Genomic DNA, 13,149 nt, shown 5'->3' with positions numbered 1-13,149 from the left:
ACCTTGATTTTGCTTGCCAATATTCTTTCATGCCCTCTCTTAGCTTTCCTAATTTCCTTTTTGATTTTACCCCTCCACTTTCTACACTCCTTTCTGTAGTATTAAGTTCACTGTGTCGGGCATAAGCTTTCCTTTTCTGCCTTATCTTACTCTGTAAGATCCTTGACGTCATGGGGCTCTAGGTTTGGCCATCCCACCCCTTTTTTTTGTGGGAACGTGTTTACTGTGAACCCCTTGAATCTCCCCTTTGAATGCCTCCCACTGCTCTTGACACTGATTTACCTTCAAGTAGTTGTTTCCAGTCCATTTTCACTAAACCACTCCTCAGCTAGATTAAAATTGGCCTTGCCCCAATTGAGAACTTTAACTCCTGTTCTATCCTTGTCCTTTTCCATTATTATATTAAAACTGACTGAATTATAATCACTACCACCAAAATGCTCTCCCACTGCCACTCCTTCCACCTGCCCATCTTCATTTCCTAAAACGAAGTCTAAAACCATGCCCGCTCTTGTTGGACTTGCTACATACCGGCCAAAAAAGTTCTCCTGAATGCACCTCAAGAATTCTGCTCCCTCAATTCCTTTCACACTAAAATTATCCCAGTTAATATTGGGGTAGTTAAAATCCCCTACTATTACTGCCTTATTGTTCTTGCACTTCTCAGAGATTTGCCTACATATCTGCACTTCTATCTCCCTCTGACTGTTTGGGGGTCTATAGTACACTCCCAGCAGTGTGATTGCCCCTTGTTTGTTCCATAGCTCAATCCATATGGCCTCATTTAATGAGCCTTCCAACATATCATCCCCCCTCACACCTGTAACAGTTTCTTTGACCAAAATTGCCACTCCCCCTCCTTTCTTATCACCCTCCCTATCGCATCTAAAAACTCTGTAACCAGGAATGTTGAGCTGCCATTCCTGTCCCTCCTTAAGTCATGTTTCTGTAATAGCTATGATATCGTACCGTCACGTGTCTATCTGTGCCCTCAGTTCATCTGCTTTATTTGTTATACTCCTTGCATTGAAATAGATACCCTTCAACACTGCAAAAATCTTTTTTTATTTTCTAACCTTTGTTTTCTCTGCCTTCCAGACTCATCCATTAACTTTCTGCCTTCTATTTTCATTTTGGATTTTGTCCCAACTGAGTCTACCCTCAGGTCCCCATCCCCCTGCCAATCTAGTTTAAACCCTCCCCAACAGTACGAGCAAAACGTCCCACAAGGAACTCAGTCCCGGCTCTGTTCAGGTGCAACCTGTCCTGCCAGTACAGGCCCCATTTGCCCCAAAGCCAATCCCAATGTCCCAAGAATCTAAAGCCCTCCCTCCTGCACCATCTTTCCAACCGCGCATTCATCTGTCTTATCCGTCTATTCCTGTACTCACTTGCGCGTGGCACTGGGAGCAATCCAGAGATTACTACCTTTGAGGTCCTGCTTGCTAATTTCTTACCTAGCTCCCTAAATTCTGACTGCAAGACCACACCCCTCTTTCTACCTATGTCGTTGGTTCCGAGGTGGACCACAACTGCTAGCTGTTCACCCTCCTCTTCAGGATGCTCTGCAGCCGCTCAGTGAGACCCTTGACCCTAACACCAGGGAGGCAACACACCATCCTGGATTCACGTCTGCGGCCACAGAAACGCCTGTCTGTTCCTAATTATTGAATGAGCTATCACTATGGCTCTTCCAGTCTTCCCTGTATCCTCCTGTGCAGTTGAGCCACCCGTCCACGTACACATCACTAAAAATGTAGCGGTCAGGTACAAAATATAATATAAAAAAGTTAATGAAATGTTAGTATTTGAAACTAAATGGCTAGAATATAAAAAGCGGAGGAAGTTTGGCTACAGCTATACAAAGCTAGGGTTACAACAACAACTTGCATTTTGTTATGGCCACGTGGTGTGACGTGGGTGGTTCCCTTCTGTTCAACTCCCCACCTGACCGTACCAAGTGTATTTGCAGAAGAGTTCAGTCCCTTGGGGTTCTAGTTTTCAAATAAACAGTGACAAGTTTTCCTGTAGGTTTTAAAAACAAAGTTAATTGTTTATTGATCAATATACCTTATCCCAAAATTGTCACAATTTCAATCACTTGCACAGACATGGCTGAAACATGTGGTCCCGCCACTGCATAAAAAATGGCAGCAGCACTGGGCTGGGCATTGCTAACATCTTGAGCGTGGCGGCTAACTATCATTCATAGAGCAGCCGCCGCCAACCCCCGCACTCCCACCCCCCACCCCCGCCCCAACAATATACGTGGAGGGAGCAGCCTTGGCGACATCATTAATGGCGTCATCTGTTTTTGCGCAGGCGCTGGCGCAATTTTTAAAAGGGCTGATAGTCCTGTCAAGAAACTGCAGATTTGCCACCATTCCCTCCCACCAACTACAAAATAAATGCAGAGATCTCCCCTTCCCGACCTCAGTGGCGCCAGCATTCCGTCGACAGGAAAGTGAAGGCATGGGTACCGCACGTCAAGCTGAAAATCCAGACACGGACACACACGCGCGCACGCACAGTGAATGGAAAGAGGTGGGTGCATTTTTGTGGGAGAAGGGCTACAATAAACCTGTTGAATTCTCTTGACTCATGTTCAAGATAGTTGTAGGTGTGGAATGAGTGTAGATCTCTCTCTTGCTTGAAGGTTCTGTTGTAGATGGTGGGTCACTTCCAGCTCTCTCTGCAGTATAATGTACTTGTCAATTTTTTTCAACAGGGCATGTGCTTTCTGGCTTGCTGGAATGCCAACAGTTACAGGTAGCTTCACTTTCTGGGTCAATCTCTTTCTCTCTCTGGCTGTCTTCGTTTTAAGGTAAAACTGTGTCACCTATCACCTCCGGGTTGGAGACATTCTGGTTTCTTACCCATGGTAATCACACAATGGCCCAGGACGTGGCTAATTCACACCTCCTTAGTGTTAGAAGATGACATTCAATTCTGGAATTCTGGTTTTTAGGATAGGTGTAAGATGGGTTTCATTAACGCCTTTTGGATTTGAAGAATTGTCTTTTTCTTTGTCAGACTGTTTGAATACACAAAAGGTTAATCCCCTTTTGCTCCAATGGCCATTTTGGACAGTGTTCACTTTTTAAAAATAAATATTCATTTTTTTTTTAAAAAGACGAAGTTTGTTGTTTCATATCTTTTCAGAGTTAGTCCGTGAATGATCTATCATTGCACTTCTGATGTGCGCAACAATTTATTTAAGCACCTTTAATGCAATTCAAACATCCCAAGGTACTTCACAAGAGCATTATGAAACAAAATTTGACACAGAGCCACATTGGCAAATATTAGGGCAGATGACCAAAAACTTGGTCAAAGTGGTAGGTTTTAAGGAGCGTCTTAAAGGAGAAATGAGAGAGAGACAGAGAGGTTTAGGGGGGGAATTCCAAGGTTAGGGCCTAGGCAGCTTAAGGCATGGCCACCAAAGGCAGAGTAATTAAAATCAGGGTGCTCAAGAGGCCAGAATCAAGAAATTGCAGATATCGTGAAGGGTTGTGGGATTGGAAGAGAGAGATTACAAAGATAGGGAGGGGCAAATCCATGATGGGATTTGTAAACAAGGATGAGAATTTTAAAATCGAGGCGTTTAACCCGGAGCCAATGTAGGTCAGCGAGCACATGGGTGATGGGGTGAACGGGACACGGTGCAAGTTAGGACAGGGGCAGTAGAGTTTTGGATGATCTCAAGTTTATTGAGGGTACAATGTGGGAGGCCAGCCAGGAGTGCATTGGAATAGTGAAGTCTAGAGGTAACGATGGCATGGATGAGGGTTTCAGCAGATGGGATGAGGCAGGAGCGGAGTCAGGCAGTTACCGAGGTGCAAATGTGCTGTCTTTGCGATGGTGCAGATGCGGTCAGAAGCTCATCTCGGGGTCAAATACGAGACTAAGGTTGCGAACAGTTTGGTTTTGTCTCAGACAGTTGCCCGGGAGAGGGATAGGGTTGGTGGCATTGGAGGAGGATGGTGTGGCCATTTGTGTCAAGGGCTGCAGACAGATTGTGGACGAATAATTTACCTTTGCCACAGTCGCATAAGATACCATTTGTGATGTCGATAAAGAGCGATTTTAGTATTGTGACATGGCCAGAAACCTGATTTGAGGGATTCAAACAGAGTTCCAGGAAAGATGAGCATAGATTTGGGAGGCAACAATACATTCAAACAATCTGGATAGGAAAGGCAGATTGAAGATGCGACAATAGTTTGCAAGGAGGGGTTAAGGCTTTTTTTTTTTAAGGATCGGGGTGATGATGGCAGATGACAAGTCATTCAAGAGGAACGTTAGAAAACACTTGTTCGCAGAACAGTGGTAGAAGTATGGAACTCTCTCCCATAAAAAGATGCTCACTGAATTAATAAATTAAAATCGATGATTGATAGATTTTTGCTAGCCAGGCATATTACATGATATATAAAGCCAAGGTGGATGGATGGAGTTAGGATATTGATCAGCCATGACCTCACTGAATAGTAGAACTTGCTCGAGGGTCTGATTCACTGGCTGATTCCTGTTTCTACGTAGTGCTAGTTAATCTACTGGCTCCATAGTCGAGGCTAAGAAAGATCTGACTTGCAGTATTTTGAGTCACTGAATAAACATGTACATTGCACTTAGATAATTCTAAAAATATTGAGCTAAACAACTTGGCTTTGATAACTTAAGCTAAAGTGAATAAATAAATTCAAAAGAGTCAAAATCAGAATATTAAAACTATGAAAATATTTTGACCAAAATTAAGTGAAGGCATTCCAAAAAAAAAACTCAAAAATAATTGCTAACAGTACTGAAATTTTTCCATAACATGACCTCCAGACCACTCAGGCAAAGCAGACTAAACCTCAGATTTATCCTCAGGGAAAAGAAAATATGAGAACCACCTGTTGCCTCACCTACTTTGAAATTCCTTCCAACTGATCAGAATTTTGTAATAACTTAGACTTGTGTAAAAATCCTACACAATGCTACATGCATAAAAAATATTTGTGCCCCCACTCCATTCAAAGATACAATAGTTGAAGAGTTTACACCTATTTTAACAGACTTAAGAAAAATTGAAGCAACTTTTGAGTTCAGCATGAACAGACTTCGAACTCACCGTTTACACTGCATTATATCTGCTATTGTAAGGAAGTGTCACCCATTAGTTGAAAAAACTCTGTTTAATTGGTTTTATTGAAGTGACTTTGATGTTCAAGGAGGACTGAGTTTGTTAGAACACTTTTAAGCATGTTGTGTTTGCCCAACCAAAAGATGAGATTTCTTTCAGAACAACATAAATTAATTTTATTTTCTCACAATGAATTACGAGTTGCTTAAAATGCTAAAGTCAAGCATCTCAAATAGATTTGCAGGGAGACCTTGGAATATATCACACCTTATTGGTGTTACACTAGTGGTTCAGAAGTCTCCCATGCTGGTACGCGTGTCCCCAAATGCCACCCGATTCCCAAATGCTGCTGTGTATTTTCCCCACTGTTGATGAAAAGCCAATGTGATGAAGTGGATTTAATTCCCCCTCACTCTTTGGGGGTCATAAATCTAGACTGCCAATCCAATGCAGTGCTGAGGAAGTTGTTCACTGTCAGAGGTGTTGCTTTTCACATGAGACACTAAATCAGTTGGACATGAAAAGTCCCATGTCACTATTTTGAAGAGGAGTAGGGGAATCATCCCCTGTGACTTGGCCAATATTTATATCTCAATTAGCATCACTAAAACAGATTATCTGGTTATTAACGCTTTGCTGCTGTGTTGCCTGTATACAACAATGACGACACTTCAAAAAGTACTTCAGTGGTGGCAAAGTGCTTTGCAACATTGTGAGGTCATGAAAGATGCTATGTACATGCACGTCTTTCTTTTTCTATTTTCAAAGGCAGCCAACATGGTAAACAAAATACTTGCTCTTTAAAAATTTTAGCATGCTCAATTTCTCTGCCTTTGTCCTCATGGAATTCAATTTTAATTTTTTTTAAAAAGCATCCCCGTGTCAAAAATACATCCTGTAAAAAACACTCTATTACCACCACAGATCTCTGGACTAGAGCACTATCAATCTACTTTTCAACACAGAATAGCACAATGACATTTAAAAGTAACAAAATTTGCACCACCGCTCCTGTGATTTAGCTTTGGACTACACACAGCAAGAAGGCCCCTAGGCTCACTCTCCAGACTATTCAGAGTTAGCTTTCAGCTAGGCAATAGTGGGGCAGTACTGCTGGCTTCAGTGTCCCAATGAGGAAGGGCCATCATTCAGAATTTCTGCTCCCGATCAGCCACACATGAAGCATAGCCATGCGATCAACATCAGTTTGCATTCTGTAAGAAATAGGACACAAAATCTGACTGCACAGGAAAAAAAAAGTTTTAAAGCCACTTGGACTTGGTAGTGGACAGTAGCAGCAACTGTAGAGTGGCAGCATCAAGATCTTGAGAGAAAAGGGAAGAACTTGGGAGAGGGCAATCTATTCATAGCTGCAGCAATATGAATTACGCCTCCCACAACAGCTAATAATTTGTTCACACATCTTCACATTAATGTTGTCAGAAGGATGGTGGTGTAAACAAAATATTTGTAGTTTATACATTTCTACATGCCCACTTGAACTCTGATGAATAGCCAGCAGTATGACTTCCATCCAAACTTGGGTTGCGCTTGTTATTGTGAGCTGCGCACCAAGGTAAACTGCCAAAGGTTACAGGTCTGTAGTAGTGGTGGGAGTAATTTTAGGTAATTATCACAGTACAGCATATTGGGACAAGTAGGAGAAATTATACAAGCAAAAACATTGCACATGACTCAATGCTCATTTGGACTGCAGTATGTCCATATTCAAGACACCTTGCTTTAAAGTTGTGTCTGTTACCAGCTCCCAGCATTAACATGCATATACTTTAACATGGAAAACTATCCCCCAGAATTTCAGAGATGTAATCTGACAAAAAGTAGTGGCGACAAATGAGATATTAGGATGACCAAAAAGATGGATTTTAAGGAGAGCATGGGTTTAGGGAGTGAATTTGCAGTGGGTTTCGCCTCCATCGCTGGATTCCACAGGGTGCAGGGCATCATCGATTACATCCATGTAGCCATTAAGGCACTGACTGATCAACCAACAAGATTCATCAACAGGAAGGGAGAGTGGGGTGAAGGGACAGAGGGATGTACAAGAAGCCAGAGTCAGAGGAATGGAGAGTGCAGGCAGTGTTAGGCTCAAGAGGTTGCAAAGTTATGGAGGAATGAGGGCATGAAGGAGGCATTTAAAGACAAAGAGCAGAATTTTTAAATTGGAGCTATTAAGGGACTGGGAGCCAGTGCAGGTCAGTGAGCACAATGTTGATAGGTGAGTGGAACTTGGTGCAGGTAGAATATTAAGTTGACATAGCGTGAAGGATGGGAGGCTGGTCATTGGATCGTTGATCTAGTGCAGCATTTTATAATGTTAAAAGTGTTATATAAGAACTTCCCAAGGCATTCCAGAGGAGCATTATAAAGCAAAATTTGACAGCGCGCTACATAAGGGGATATTCGGGCACATGACCAAAAGTTTAGTAGGTTATAAGGAGCAACTTAAAGAAGGAAAGAGAGGTAGAGAGGTTTAGGGAGGGAAGGCCAGAGCTTAGGGCCTTGGCAGCTGAAGGCACAGCCACCAATGGTGGAGCAAATAAATTGGGATGGTCAAAAGGCCAGAATTCAAGGAGCGCAGATATCTTAAGAGGTTGTGCGGCTGGAGAAGATTACAGAGGTAGGGAGGGGTGAGGCTGTGGAGGGATTTGAAAACGAGGCTGAAAATTTTAAAATCAAGGTGTAGCTTAACCAGGAGCCAAATGTAGGTCAGCGAGCACTGGAGAGATGGGTGAACGGGACTTGGTGCAAGTTAGGACACGGGCACCGAAGTTTTGGACGACTTCAAGTTTATGGAGAGTAGAACATGGGAGGCCGACCAGCAGTGCATTGGAACAGTCAAATCTAGAGGCAACAAAGGCATGGATGAGAGCTTCTTTAGCAGATGAGCTGAGGCAGGGGCAGAGTTTTTTATTTTTATTTATTTGGAGATACAGCACTGAAACAGGCCTTTCGGCCTACCGAGTCTGTGCCGACCATCAACCACCCATTTTATACTAATCCTACATTAATCCATATTCCCTACCACATCCCCACAATTCTCTACCACCTACCTACACTAGGGGCAATTTACAATGGCCAATTTACCTATCAACCTGCAAGTCTTTGGCTGTGGGAGGAAACCGGAGCACCCGGCGGAAACGCACACGGTCACAGAGAGAACTTGCAAACTCTGCACAGGCAGTACCCAAAACTGAACCCGGGTCGCTGGAGCTGTGAGGCTGCGGTGCTAACCACTGTGCCGCCCCATGGATGATATATTGGAGGTGGAAATAGGTAGTCTCTGTGATGGGGCACATATGTGGTCTGCAGCTCACTTTGCAATCAAATATGATGCCAATTCTGCAAACAGTCTGGTTCAGCTTCAGTCAGTTGTTGTGGAGCGGAATAGAGTCAGTGGCTAGGGAACAGAGTTTGTCATGGGGACTGAAGACAATGGCTTCAGTCTTCCCAATGTGTAATTGGAGGAAATTTCTGCTTATCCAGTACTGGATGTTGGATAAACAGTCTGATAATTTAGAGACACAGTGCAGGAGATTGAGAGAGGGGGAGGTGTCACCCGCATACATGTGGAAACTGACACTGTTTTTGGATGATGTCACCTTAGCATGCCATTAAAAATTCACTGACATTTAAATGATGAAGAATTGTTGGGGGGCGGGGGGAGGAGATCAAAGGATAGATCCTTGGGGGACACCAGAGGGAACAGAAGCCATTGATGGTGACTTTGTGGCTACAATAGGCAGGAATGGAACCAGGCAAGTGCAGTCTCACCCAGCTGGACAACGGTGGAGAGGCGTTGAAGGAATATGAAAGGCTGCAGACAGATTGAGAAGAGCAAAGAGGGATAGTTTGCTTTTGTTGGTCACTTTGATGCCATTAGCATGATATCAAAATGAGAAAACTGGTTTCAAAACTGAAATTGCAGTTCTAGTTGTTCATTACACTTGCCCTTAGACTTTCTTTCACTTTTTGCACGGCAACTTGTGATGGTTAGAAATCCATTTCAGCGCAGCACCCTCCACAGGTAATCTGGGGCCTGTGAGAACAGGCGAAGCAACTGTGCATTTCCTTAACCAATCAGATTAAAGAATCCTTACTGAGGCACACAGTCTGAATCAGGAAGTTGAAGATACAATATTTAACTTAATGCCAAACTATGTTCAGGAAGCAAAGGAAAGAAAGCAAGATGGGATTGCGGAGATACAAGAAAAAGTAACTTTTTAAAAATCTCCCAAAATAATTAAAATCTGGAGGAAAGAGACTCCATACTTTTGAAAAGTTAATTTTCATTGCCAGAGAGCTCATTTAGCAGTATTTCAAACCTTACCATGCTGTTAAAAAACTCACTGGCACTTAAATGGTCAAGCCTTAACTTTTTCTGGCATGTTCAGTGGGTCTCTAGTGGACAAGTACCACAAATTTACAGCCTTTCAACTACGTGAATGCCATGTTTCTCGGGGAGTTACCGGTGTAGTGAAACCTTGTGGAGGAACAGGGCAACAAATACAGCAACTCCCTAATTTCTGCATGTAAGCCGCCAGACGTTGCTGTCCAACCTGCTCATTAATAACAGAGAGCTGATAGCCTCACCATTATTTCCATCATGAATTCCAGGCCAAACTGTTTTAGTGATGTCAGTTGAGAGATTAAATCTTGAGAACTTCCTTGCTCTTTAAATCGTGCCATGGGGTCTTCTACGGCCAGAGCCATTGTCTCATTTATAAGTCTAAGTTCAAACCAACCTTTATTACGATCAGTTGATCAACAGGTTATACTGCCACAAAATATGATGCATTTGTTTGGCCTGTGAGTGCTTTCATCTGACAGATATTTGCTTTGTTTCTCTATCTTTCAGCATTCCTTATACAAACCCAAACCACATGTAAAAACTGCATTTAGCTACTAATTTCATCTGAAATAAGCATCAGTCATAATGCCAGTATTTGAAGAAATTAGCTTAAAGATTGTACAGAGAGAATTCCAGCCTTGCACTGCAATCCTCCTTTGGTATAGGGGTGGTGCCAGAAGACTGGAGAATTGTAAAAGTTACACCCTTGTTCAAAAAAGGGTGCAGGGACAAGCCCATCAAATACAGGCCAGTCAGTTTAACATCGCTGGTGAGAATGCTTTTAGACATGATAATTTGGAACAAAATTAAGTCACTTGGATTAATTAAGGAAATCTAGCACAACTTGCTTGAGTTTGATGAGGTAACAGAGAGGGTTGATGAGGGTAATGCTGTTAATGCAGTGTACGTAGACTTTCAAAATGCATTTGATAAAGTGCCAAATAATAGACTTGTCAGCAAAGTTAGACCCCATGGAATAAACAGGAAAGTTGCAGCATGGTTACGAAATTGGCTGAGTGACAGGAAACAGTAGTTGTGAACAGTTGTTTTTCAGACTGGAGGAAGTTATATAGTGGGGTCCCCCAGAGCCGGAGTTGGGACCCCTGCTTTTCTTGATATATATTAATGACCAAGACTTGGGTGTACATAGCACAATTAAAAAATTTACAGATGACACAAAACTTTGTAATATTGTGACCTGTGAGAAGGATATTGAAACTTGAACAGAACATAGGCTGGTGGATGGGCAGACATGTGGAAGATGAAATTTAATGCTGAAAAGTGTAAAGTGATTCATTTTGGTAGGAAGAACGAGGCGAGGAAATATAAATTAAAGGGTACAATTCTAAACAAGGTTCAGGAGCAGAGGTATGTGCACAAATTATTGAAGGTGGCAGGACAGGTTGAGAAAACGGTTAATAAAGTATACAGTATGCTGGGCTTTATAAACAGGGGCATAAAGTACAAAAGCAAGAAAGTTATGATAAACCTACATAAAACACGAGCTCACCCTCAACTAAATTATTGTGTCTAGTTCTGGGCACCACACTTTCGAAAGGATGTTAAGGCATTAGAGAGGGTGCAAAATAAGATTCATGAAAATGGTTCCAGGGATGAGGAACTGCAGTTATGTGGCTAGGTTGGAGATGCCGGATCTGTTCATCTTGGAGGAGGAGATTAAGGGACAGAGTTTTCAAAATCATGAGGGGTCTGGACAGAGCAGATAGGGAGAAACTGTTCCCATTGGCTGAAAGATCCAGAACCAGAGGACATTGATTTAAGGTGATTAGCAAAAGAAGTAACAGCAATATAAGGAAAAATCTTTACTTACGTAGCGAGTGGTTAGGATCTGGGATGCACTGCCCGAGTGTGTGGTGGAGGCAGATTTAATCGAGGCTTTCAAAAGAGAACTGGTTTACTATCTGAGTGAAAAAAAATTGCGGGGCTACGGGAAAAGGTGGGGAAGTGGAACGAAGTGAGTTGCTCTTGCGGAGAGCTGGCATGGACACGACCGGCCAAACGAACTCCTTCTGCGCTGTAACCATTCTAGATTCTCAGGAAGGAAAATTACTATCCATCAAAAACCAAACGGAGGCAAATAAAGTGGACGCACCAAGTCGACGCTCTGTTCAATTCGCTGCCAAAACACCTCGAAATATCCAATATTGGTGGTGTAACCTGCAATGACAACATTCAAAATTAAACCCATACAATTGCACTAGCTTGTTTCTCTAGTGTTGCAGCGGAAGAAAAATGTTTCCATAAACTTCCCATTTCACACATTGTACGTTCACACACACCCCGACTCGTTGTATGGCTTCCCACAGGCTACGTGTCATTTTTACAAACGACTTACAGGGAGCAGATTCCAGGAGGATTTTCCTAAGAGATTCACCTCTCCATTCCCAGACACACAGCCATGATCCTAGACTGATTTGTGGAGAGTTTGCTTTTTTTTTGAGTAGGACAGGGCTGACAGCATTTCAGCAACCAATTATTCTTTTATTTAAAAAAAAACGCCCTGGTACTAAGAACCCTCCCAGAGGTTAGATTACAAAGTGGTCAGAGGATTGACAGAAGGAGCACGGAATCCCCGCCTGCCACCACAATGTAACGAGCTGGAATCGAACCTGCGCCTCAATGTAACAAAACACTGTCAAGTACGGCGGCCGGAACCGACCATCACAGGCCGACACATTCCAGCTGCGAACCGCCTTCCCGCCCCGTGGGAACAGAAAGGTCGCTTTTCACCGATTCTCCTCCACAAAACTGCTCGCTGCCAATAACCTGCAGAGACAGTTGCTTTTAAAGTGACCGCCTCCACTCCCAACTCCGACGTAATGTTAGGCGGCCATTTAAAGATATTTTTCCTCTCTCCCACGAATGCACTCTCCCCTCGCTTAAAAACTCACCCTGACGTCTGACAATGTTATATTAAACTTCCTCTCCCCAGTAAATACCGAGCTGCACAAGCAGCAAACCCACTACTTGTCACCCAGCCCAGGTGTTCAGAAAGGAATTACCTGCCAGGCGTGTCTGTTGAAAGTTGACTTTCAAAAGTAGCCCCTCCTCACCTCAAAATTCACAAACACTGACACGCCTTAGTTCTTTTTCCTCCCTTCCAGGTCAAGATCTTGTATTTTTTTTCGCCCTGAAACCACGGCAGGAAGGACATCGTTTACGTCGAAAGAGTGTACAATGATCATGCTTGCCGCTCCATGACAGCGCTGTCCCGAGTTGACCCCAGCCACCGAAGAAAGCGACCTTGAGCCCAGAGAAAGTGAGCAGGGCCCCAGCACAGAGCTCCGCCAGGGGGAGCCGCAGAGAGCGGCCGCACCGCCGCCACATGACCACAGATCAGAAATCGAAGCCCAAAGCCTCAGCGTGTGGCAGCAGAGCCGCCAAGGGATGGCGGAAGGACTCAACACCTTCGTGCATTTTCCATGCGCGCACCCAGCGGGCAAGACACGTTACTGGAAATGCAAAGTCGAAAAGGGATTCCCCCTTCTAATTTTTAAAAATGTTGTACACAGTTGCATGAAACCATTTTTATTTTTACTCCATGCCACCCTCGTCCACACCTCCATTACCCTCACCACCTCCCCTTCCCAGGGCACCTTCCCCTGTAATCATAGGAGGTGTAATACCT

At 43.4% G+C, this 13,149-nt stretch overlaps 1 protein-coding gene across 9 annotated transcripts in view; it reads right to left on the bottom strand.

Annotated features, from left to right (window-relative positions):
* The window catches only part of thrb (thyroid hormone receptor beta), a 308,544-nt gene extending 295,703 nt beyond the window's left edge, over positions 1-12,841 (bottom strand). For 2 of the 9 annotated variants that reach the window (XM_068059996.1, XM_068060025.1), the window contains exons 1-2: positions 12,524-12,840; positions 11,332-11,678 (exon numbers count right to left, since the gene is read on the bottom strand). The gene's annotated coding sequence lies outside the window, so the exon portion shown is untranslated. Of the gene's footprint in view, positions 1-1,890; positions 2,026-11,331; positions 11,679-11,856; positions 11,908-12,523 lie in introns of those variants that run through there. The other 7 variants (XM_068060006.1, XM_068060014.1, XM_068060036.1 and 4 more) reach the window with 7 other exon arrangements.
* Positions 12,842-13,149: the final 308 nt, after the last annotated feature.

The sequence above is a fragment of the Heterodontus francisci genome, chromosome 2, assembly GCF_036365525.1.
Source record: "Heterodontus francisci isolate sHetFra1 chromosome 2, sHetFra1.hap1, whole genome shotgun sequence".
NCBI lineage: Eukaryota > Metazoa > Chordata > Chondrichthyes > Heterodontiformes > Heterodontidae > Heterodontus > Heterodontus francisci.
This window is presented reverse-complemented; position numbering and strand designations above follow the sequence as displayed.